Source organism: Egretta garzetta, unplaced genomic scaffold, assembly GCF_000687185.1.
Source record: "Egretta garzetta isolate BGI_Z169 unplaced genomic scaffold, ASM68718v1 scaffold166, whole genome shotgun sequence".
Classification (NCBI taxonomy): Eukaryota; Metazoa; Chordata; class Aves; order Pelecaniformes; family Ardeidae; genus Egretta; species Egretta garzetta.
The window spans coordinates 663521-674263 of NW_009260133.1; positions in this window are offsets into that span (position 1 = coordinate 663521).

Below are 10743 nucleotides of genomic sequence, written 5' to 3' on the forward strand. Positions count from 1 at the left end.
AGCCTTTCCTGCTTGCCTGCTCCAAACCCTCCACCTAGCTGCTGCACAGCTGTGTCGGCCCTCCTGTTTATCCCTATGGCGTGTGCTGGACTACATCAACGCTCCAGGGACTGGGGAGATGCCCAAGCTAAGTCTGATGAAGCTTTCTAGCCGGTATGAGTAATGGCTGGGGACATGCAATCGCTTTAGTTTAAACAAACCTGTGCAGCAACAGTCATGATTTCAATGGAATACCCAGTTCCCCAAATTTCAAAAAAACACGAGGAGGAGGATATGGGGAAGCACTTGTGTGTTCCTTTACATTTTCATGGTGTTTACAGTATATTGATACTCACTCCAGTGCCCATATCCGCTTTCACCTTCCTCTCCAGCAGCAATAAGCAAAGACACTGTACATCCAGTCCTCCTCAAGCATGCACTCTGGAGCCCAACGGTGACTTTTTTTTTGCTGAAAGGAGATTTTTAAACTTTGCTATCAGTTCATCCATCAAACCACCAAGAAAAACAGTAATGGTCAGCTTCGGTTCAGTTATTCAGTTGATTCATTTTTTGTCATTGCAATGAAATTGCAATATGAACTCTAGAATAAAATTTAGATCTCATGTTAAATCTCTGAGGTATTTTTTAGCTCTGGCTTAGCTGCTGTTCCATGATAATGAATTAAAAGATTGATTTCCTTCCCACATCTACTTCTGCCCGACGCATTCCCGTTCACCGTCCCTCTCTGTTACACATGCTCTCTGCTTTTCACACAGGGAGGAAAAGACTTTCCCCGCTTCCAAGGGCCAGAGAGTGCCAGCCCAGCTCCCCTTGAACAGTTCCTCAAGCTCACCTCACTCCATGAATAGTTTCACCGAGTGCAGCGGGACCGCTCAGCCTGCACAAAGCTGGCAGAACCTGGCTCTGAGAAGAAAGATCCAAGCAGTCCAAAGACAAAAACGGGCTCACAGCAGCGTCACAGGGTGCAGCTCCAGCTGCGGCAGGCTCCAGCCCAACCTGAGGATAGCCAGGAGCAAGGCGCCAAGTTTCTGTTACAGCCTGGGAGTAGTTTGCGCAAGGTTACCAGAGGATTACACAGAACTGGAAGGGCGATTTGCTGGCAGCAGTCTGCTCGAGAGATTTATTATTATGAGCTAGGGAAATGCACCCCAGTTGTCTTTAACAGGAGTACATCGCAACCTCTGAAGGCTACATCATCTTAAAAAAGAAATCCCGACAGCCCAAAATCTGGATGCTGAGAAATGTACCATTCAATTACAAAGTAAATTATATGAGCCTCCTGTGTGTGGTTCTGCTCTCAAAAAGCATTAGCAGCTTCCTACTACTTTACAGCAATGAGAGCAATTTCTTTACTTAGAGAAGCACAGTAAATCAGAAATAAAAGGTCCTCAAGAAAAATATCTTGGCAGCAATTCCTAATGTGAGGGGCACAAAAGGAGTTAAAAAACAGCAGAGCATAGCCAATGATTGAGAAATAAATTGGTAGGAGAAATTATTCTGGGAGCCAGAGTGGGTCACAGTAAGTTAAACCATAGACTGTGTTTGTTGTCTGAAATTATTCCAAAAGCAAAATTATTCCAAGAGAGAAGGATAAATATCCTTGAATAATCCAAACCAAAAATCAAATATAAAAGCAAGAATATTATTTAGTTGGATTCCAAGTCCATGTCATCTTGAAGGAATTAACCACTCGCCCAGGTTTTGCTCTCTATTTGTTTCTAAGTATGGAGGCTGGAGAGGAAAGCATTGGGAGAATGCAGGGAATCTCAGGCCAGGCACTAAAATTAAGTTTCTTATTCAGTTTATGTACTGTGTATGTTTTTAAATATAGTCAATTTTGTCTCCCAAAATCTGATCTGGGTCATACAGAACAGATATTATGTTTCAAAGTATACTTGTGCGAAGGAAGTAAACACCTCAATAAAAGCCCAAAGTTAAATCTATACATTTGAATGCAGATTTTAGAATTGGGGTTCGCTCTCAGGGCCACTATACCCTGCAGCAGGGTACTGGTCAACCTAAGTCTGGTTCACCTGGTTCCACTTTAGCAATTCCACATGCAGGTGTAAACATTAAGGCTTTTAATTATTCCAGAGTACGTAGTGATACTTGGTATGTCAGGCCCTTCCGTGTCTGTCTGTTAGGATGCACAACAAGGTTAAAACCAAAAGTAAATTCATAGTTAAAGAAGGAACAAACAAACTGTTATCTCTGCCAGTTTAGCAAGAATTCAGCTTTAACAGATAGCATTACAAAATCTAAATGAATGGATTTACTCTTCTCTCCTTCTCATCATTGAAAACTACCAGGTTCGTTACCTATCGTTGCTGCTCTGGTGCAAGGCAGCATAATGCGTCAGCGTTTCAAATTCCATATCGAAAGATTTAAGCACTCATAATATTTGACTTGTGTATTTTTTTAGTCTCTGAAGTAAACACCTTCATATGCATTTTAGAGGCTGTTGCTTTTAAAGGGACTTCTGTTGCAGCTGATCGAGTATCACATGCTAAAGGTGCTTTAAAATAACAAAACGTAATTCCCTGGGTACATACAGTAACTTACATTGTGGGCTTCAGCAGGCTGACACAATTCTCTTTGCCCGGAGAGCTTCAAAGGCAAACAATTTTAGTATCTGTAAAGCATCAATTTTCCTTCATTTTTATGCTGCCAAGGACTCTTCCAGGCATGCTTCTTTTTCCCAACCATTAGCTATATTTAGAAATAAATATATAAGAAATCCAAAAGAGCTGATGGATATGGAAATATCTATCTATGAAAAGTGGCAAGTCTGGAGCCCCCTCTCTTGTCCTGCCTGTCTGAAGAGCTTAATAAACTTGTTTGAAATTATTCTACAAATCGTCAAGATTTTTGAGACAAAAAAAGGAAAAAAAAAACCCTCCGACTTAGTTGAATTCAATGTAGTTCAATTCAACGTAGTTCAGGATTTCTTTACTTACTTAGTGACTGTTTCTCAGTATTGACGTGAGAGCTATTGCTAAAATACATGAGCCAGCTACTCCTCCTACAGGTCAACACGTTGAGATCTTTGTTGATCAGAAGATGGCTCTGGTGTTTCAGAAGGTGGCATATTTGTATCAATGCCCTGGCCCGATTACAGGCAGCACAGTATTTCTGGAGAGAAAACAAGCATTTTCTGCTATCCCTTGCAGAAGAGATGAAACTGTGATCTCAATTGTTTGCATTCATTAAAGATCCTCTAATACATTTCATAAGAGCAGGTTCTTTAACCTCAAGGCTTTGGCCAAATTCCAACTCAATTACTGACTACCTGAAAGTTCTCCCATTAAATTAGAATTGATGTACTTGTCTCCTCCCTTAAACTGGTGTCCAGCGGTGGCTTGAACTGCTAAGAGCTTTCTAGGCTTCATCTTCAAACTGGCTCATCTCAGGGTGAGGTTAAGAGTATCAGTACACCCAGCTGACACAGTACTGCAATTAGTATTTGTTAAATGTTTTGATATCTACCTATTGAAGGAAGAATGAAAGTGAAAAGCATAACTTCACATTGTATCCCTAAAAGAAACAGGTAAGATCGTGTCCAATAACTTGCTGAGAAATCCAGTGACAAAGAGTGTCAGTGGATACAAGTGAAGGCTGGAGATCTTAGGACAAGAGGAAATGGCCTCAAGTTGCGCCAGGACAGGTTTAGATTGGACATTAGGAAAAATTTTTTCACCAAAAGGGTTGTCAAGCACTGGAACAGGCTGCCCAGGGAAGTGGTCGAGTCCCCACCCCTGGAGATATTTAGAAGATGGGTAGACGAGGTGCCTAGGGACATGGTTTAGTGGTGGGGTGGCAGTGTTGGGTTAACGGTTAGACTTGATGATCTTAAAGGTCTTTTCTAACCTAAATGATTCTATGAGTCTATCTAACTACAGACCACCACGATGCATTAACATTTTTTCAAATCCACCCCTTGCATAAACGATGAGACGTTTCTACTTTTTGTACAAGGCAGAACCGTTTGTCATCCAGTGGTTACATGGACTGTAAATCCACTGAATCGTTTTACAGCTTTTGTTCTTTTGAGGGATGCTTAATTTGGATTGCCCAGAATGACAACGAAGAGTTTAAGTGTGTGCTGTATTTCAGGCTGTTGACGCAATAGATCTTATGCCGCGCGTCTACCTTTTGAGAAAGCTTTCAGTGAAACATTATGCATAATTAGAGAGGGTGGGATATGCACTCAGAGAAGAACAATTCCTTGAAATACTTCTGGCAGTGAAATGCTTGCCTAAGGGTGGATCACACTGTTCCACAGAAAAACCAAGAAGGAAGCGGAGGAGCAAATCTGCATGCAAGATGCGTGGTGGCTCGGGTACCAGCATCCTTGGATCTTTAGGGATTACCTGGAAATGCCTGCTTTTGACTTTCCTTCAGCGATTGTGCTGTCCCAGCTTTGTAGTGGTGCTGGTGCTCCCACATGGGTCGCCCACCACCACCCTTCCTCTCAAAGGACTCCGGTGGTGGCAATCCTTCTACAGTCACCCGGTGTCACATAAAGCTTGGGGGCAAACTATGGCCTTGAAGCAGGTCCTGCTGTGGGACAAGTGTTCTGGGGGTGGAAGAAGGAAAACAAAAAGAGATATTGTTGGCGGTGGTTTAGGAGAACTCCTAAAACAACATCAACAATATTAAATGTATAGAATTTTAAATGATGACATTGCTATTCTTTTTCTAATTGATTTTTTGAAAGGATGCATTATACCAGAACCAAGTAGCAATTTCTGTCCCATCAAAATGGCTCTCTATGGCATTCCAAAAGTATTTAGAATCGTTTCTGCCTGCTCCTATGGATTTCACTTCTAACAATTTTTACAAATTTTTTTCAAAACAAGATGAGAAGTAGTTGGATGTTGCCTCACAGGCAATGGTCAGCAATGTGAGATGCCTCTGTATTCACATCAGTTTTCTCAGATAGTGGTTTCAGCACCGTGTTTAGGTGAGCTGAGTGTGGATTGCCAGGGCAAGGCCAGCTCAGCTTCCGCTGTGCACTGCCGCTCCCCTCCTCGTGCTGGCACCGGCACTCGCTTAGGCTCTCTTTCAGTCACAGTGGGGAACTGATCCCACTGAAAACTTTTTTTTTTAAAAAAAAAATCTTCTTTGGCTTTATCCTGATCCTTCAGTGACACTCGCTGATAGCAAGAATCACAAAAAGACTGCACAACTGAGGTATTCAGCATACGTATTCGGCATGTTTCAGCACAAGCAGCAATCATTCTCCTGACTATAATACCACAAGCAGCATTTTCTATATAGCAATGCTTTAGAGAGAGTATTTTGTACTAGCAACAGAAGGAAAGACGCACATCAGTTTAACTGATTAATTTAATAGCGCGACAGGCCATTTAGTGCCTGGAGGTATCCATGATGTGGAAGAAAATGGGAATTTTGGCAATGAGAAGAAGGGCCAAGTAAATCAGCTAAGGCTACAAAGCCAGCCTGCATCAAAAGTGGAATTAAAGGGGATTCCCGATTCCCGGTCCTATGCTTAGACCAACAGATACCACCACACCCTTGCCCTGCTTTATTAACAGGCAGTTAATGAAGAGCCTGGAAGCAGCCTGATTGCCATTTCCCAAGCAACGCTACCGCTCTGCAATATACACCCGTGCTGTCGACGACAGTAGTTTGTATTCGCTGGCAAGCCTTCTGCGAAGAAGTTCGGTTAAAAACCCATGTGCTTGGAAATAAGGAAACATATAAAACGCCTGCATCCCAACTGTTGGCTTGGCTGCGCACGTAACAGATGGCGACGGCTGAAGGGTTAACGCTGTTACTTACCCCATTGGCCTGGCTTGCGCGCTCCAAAGTGTTTTATACCGTCTCAGAAAACTGCAACAAGCTTGTGCGATGATTTGCCGCTGAGGCTTACTTAGGTCTAGCTACATTTTCCTGGCTGATTTGGAACTTTTTAAAATAGCTGATTAAATGGCTTTTCTTTTTCCTGCTTTTTTTTTTTCAAAAAAAAATTATATAAATATGAATGATCTCTACGTTCTATATCTCCCTGATTTCCTAAGAATGCCAGACATTTTCTGGGGAAGGCATTAATTAGCAAAGGCTTGTGTGACTGACATTTTAGTCTATTGGGACTTTAGGTCTCTGCATCGGCAGATGAAAACGCTGCAATATCATGGAAAATGTGTACTAAACAAATGGGGTACAAATCTGGCCTCCCTTGGCGTGTTTGAGCCTGCTCCCTTTTGGAACTGTTGAACCACTGCAACAAGAACCGATACGACAGGATAGAACTTAAGCTTTGATCACTGAACGATTATTATCTTTGATACTCTTATTCATTACATTTATAAAGCTGAGCTGGCCTGGTATTTGGAATTTCTGTTTACAGTTAACCTTTAATTGTAAACAGTGGGCTACAGAGATTGAACTATCGTCATCTGGAGATATTCAAGGCCCGCCTGGATGATGTCCTGTGCAACCTGCTCTGGGTGAACCTGCTTTAGCAGGAGGGTTGGACTGGATGACCTCCCGAGATCCCTTCCAACCCCTGCCATTCTGTGATTCTGTGATAGCAGTTCTTGAAACCAGGGCTTTCTCAACCAGGAATGAAAGATGACTTGAAGTTTTCTTATTTCACACTGGCAAAATTAAAAGCAGGGTGTCATTTTTGCATAATGCAACGAAATAGTATGAAAGGCTACGAGGGGGAAACTTATTCTGCCTCTAAAATATACATATTAGTTCAACATTATTTTACACAATTTTACAAGAGGATTTTCATTATTAATAAGATGAAATGTAAGGCTTCTAATTAAGTGGAAAACAAACCAGCATAAACTACACTCAGAACACACAAGCCTATTAGGTTTTGAAGTTAATGATAAATCATTTATCTAAACCTCAGCTGATTTGTTGCGTGATCTTACTTGATGAGAGTTTATTTCATTTCTGCAATTTTTGCTTCCTTACCATTCTTAATGCTGATACAACAGCAAACTTGTTTTTCAGAATCCCTGTGCTGAAATGCAGCCACTCAAAATGATTAGCAAGTAACAAAATGCCTTAGTAATGGTCTCATTAATTTTGGGGAAGTAAATTACAAGTAAAATGAGATGTCTAGTGTGAGGTGAAAACAAAAATAATAGAGAAAGAAAATGCGTGCGCAGGAAAAATCCTAAATAACCCTTACCCACAGGAGTTTTTGGAAACAAGTAACTAGTGACTTCAAAGTGGCTTTAAATACTATCTAACGGGGAGTTTGCCACACGAAGACAACTATTCAGAGTAAACCTTTGTCAGGGAAAGTTGTATCTGCACAGAAGTGATGTAACTTGGCTCTACCTGTCTGAAGCAATTACTGTTGCACAACAACAGTAATGGTTTAACAGCCGCCAGCATCACACACAGTTCTGCTCGGCCACGTGCGTGAAGCGCGTGCAGCTGAAAGCTGCCTTTGATTCACGGGTGGGCAAACTCTTCTTTCTGTGATCTTTGAGTCGAAAACGGCTGTTCATAAACAGTGGGCAACAATCACCATACGGATAGGAACATATCTATTTCACTTATTCTGCCATGTTTTCACAGCTTCATAAATCCTAATTTAAAAAATAAATCTCTAATAGTTCATATCATCACCTTTTAATAGATCCCACATAATCTGGAGAAAAACATTTGTGTTTGGTTTTTTTTCTGATAGACAAGGGTACCAAATGTCTTGTGACATCTTCTAAAGAATACGGACACAACGTTAAGTGCTCCTCTCCAAGCTTCTCAAGTACCAAGAATCTACCACTCTCCATATGGAATGACAAGTTATTTTTAAGTGTATAGCCTTTTGAAAATGCCAGCCGTAACAGCAGCAAGTACCATGTTATCTTATTTGTAGAAGTCCTAGGATTTGCACAGATGACAAGGATGGGTCCAGATGATCAGGATCACATAGCAAAGAAATGTACCCCTCTCTCCGCTGCCATCTGGTAAAAGTCACTGGGCTATGCTCTTTTCATCTGCAGAAATGGGAAGAAATGATAGAAGCTTTTTACACTAAGTCTTCCTACCGTTAGGATACGAAAAAAGAATGCTTTAATTGTTGTAACAATTCTTTTTTTCATGTATGTTAATATGTATTTAAACGCACATATATTCAGGCACATCCTAAAGCAGAGCTGCCGTGAGAGCCCAGCAAGCTTTTCCCTGATACGTACCACAAAAATCATTAGACGGTAGTATAGAAGACCTAAGCTGGGTCACAGTAAAATTATAAATGTTACTTACGGAACGGGTTCCTTCATGTTTAAATCCAATCTCAATTCTTTCAGTCTACTTATTCCTTAGAAAGTGGAAGTTAAGCATAAGTATGTTAGATGAGAGCTTTTCTGAGGAATGTATGTGGGACAAAGCAGCAGAGGGAATCGCAGATGACCCCAGAAGAAAACTGTATAAAGTCAGTCAGAATGATCACCTGAGTGTGTCTTTATTTGCCAGTATACACATCATATTTGTCAGAACGTTATCACACTGGTTAATTTAGAATTCTCTAAGTAGAAGATTCATGACATCAGCAAAGACTGTGAGGAACAGAAAGGGAACTGGGAAAACTTAGGAAATTTGGAAACGGAGCCAAAAAGTGTGTGAGGGATAGCATTAGGTAGCTTGCCAAAAAAAAAAAAAAAAAAGTTTTTCTTCTTTTTAATGCAGGCAGCAGTTCGAAGGGTTGGCCAAGCGTTGCAGTCTTCTGAACAGTGAAGTCTATTCCATTTGTTTATGATCTAATGAATTCCAAAGGAAAGTGACAACAACCGGTTTTAAAAGTGATTTTTCCTTTTTTTTTTTTTCAAATACTTTCCAGCAATTAAGTTCACATGCAAAAAGCTGATTCCACATACAGAAAATACTTCGAAATAACCAAAGGATAGCCATTCCAGTCATCAAATTGACAAAAATACATTTCACAGTGGTAATCAATACAAATAGAGATTGCGAACAAAATACAAATCCACAGCTGCAAAGCTTCAGATACGCAAAGTGACTATTTTAATGTTGTGACAGATCCATAGTTTGAAAATATACTAGAGCATTTTTTAATCAAACCAACATGGGATTAAAGTTACCTGTGCTGTACAGGTAAATATAACTAAAAACAGCTGGTGGCATTCTGCCTCTCCCCAACATCAGAACAGTAATGGGATGCGTATGCTGAACGTCCAGCTTTTCTTACAAAAAGAAAACTGACAACATTTAAGTAATCTTGCACACTGGAAACCCTCAAGATTAATATACAGTAGCACAAAAATGGACAAAGTAGGTTTTTTGCTAAGTAATAATAAAGAAAACAAACCAACAAGTATCTGAGAACACACAACTGGAGATACTGTAGGTACAACGTGACACTTAATTATAAATCCCTCTGGGGATTTACAATCTGATGCCCAATATGCAGATCTGCACATTCATCGCCAGAACGCCTGTTTCCACCTGCTCTGGACCAAAATGCCGTGAAATGTTATGTCTTCATCTGGATTATAACGACAGTTTCAAACAAAGTCCTAAGACTTTAATAAGCTGCATAAATAGTTGCAAACAGTAATTCGCTCTAATTATCTTACAGTCAAAATGTAAAAAAAAAAAAGAGAGATTTATAGAGAATTTTAATTACTGCTTATTCAACTTAGAGCAGAGCAGAAAAGAGAAGAAGCTCAAGGAATGCTGAAAATAGGGGTGAATTCAGTCACGGACACTAGTTAGGGGCTCCCAGGATCTGTACAGAAATGAAAGTATGAAAACAAAATAAGCAAATTCAAGAAAGGAAATGAGCACTGATATTTAGCCTTTAAAAACTTCAGCAAAACTGCTTTTTTTAAAATGCATATCATTAGGAGCATGGTTGATAACATGACTGCAATATAGCCATTTTCTACAATCTTTGATTGATATATAAAAATAATTCCCTGACTTCTGTGCCAAACAGGACTTGCAAATACAACCTATTCCCATTAAAACTGTGCTTGGTGTCTTAAACTTTTAAGGCTATACATGCATGGAAATTTAAGGAATTTCAAGTTGAAACAGTAGTTGAAAACTGTGTTATGTTACAGAAATTGTACAACGAAGGGATACCGGGAAGAAATCTATGTACAATGCAGCATGAGCCCGTTTCTGTCAGACCAGCACACACGAGACGCTTAGATAATATCAGGACTTCAGACACGCAAACGCCGAATCTGTTCTCAAAATTGCACACTCAGATATAGGTATAAAATGGGTAAAACAAGCTACTATGACAGCACTGACTGACTTGTGGTTTTGCTTGTGATGGGATTTTGATTAAAATGCACCAAGAAGTACAACCCAAACACTCTGCTACTGATACGGTAATGCACAACCAGTCAGAAAAGAGGTATCTTGAGTTCTCAGCTGTGAGTCACATTTACAGAAGCCTATTTTATATTTGTTCAAAGAGATCCATTACATCATTTCTGTCTTTAAGTAATAGCGAGTCCAAACATTATTTGTCCAAAGAATTAGAAACAGACTTGGTTCTTTGGTTAACACCATGTGACTTACATCAGACACAGGAATAAACAGTCGTATGAGGAGGTTTCTCGGAAAGGGGGGCGAGGAAGGAAAGGGGAAAACTTCAAATTCACAGAAATGCATTGCGTTAAACTGAACTGCCATTTGAAACCTCCTGTACTAGGAATAATCAGGTTAAGACATCTCTTCAGTTGCAGTGACGCTGCTTACACACCGTAACTTCAG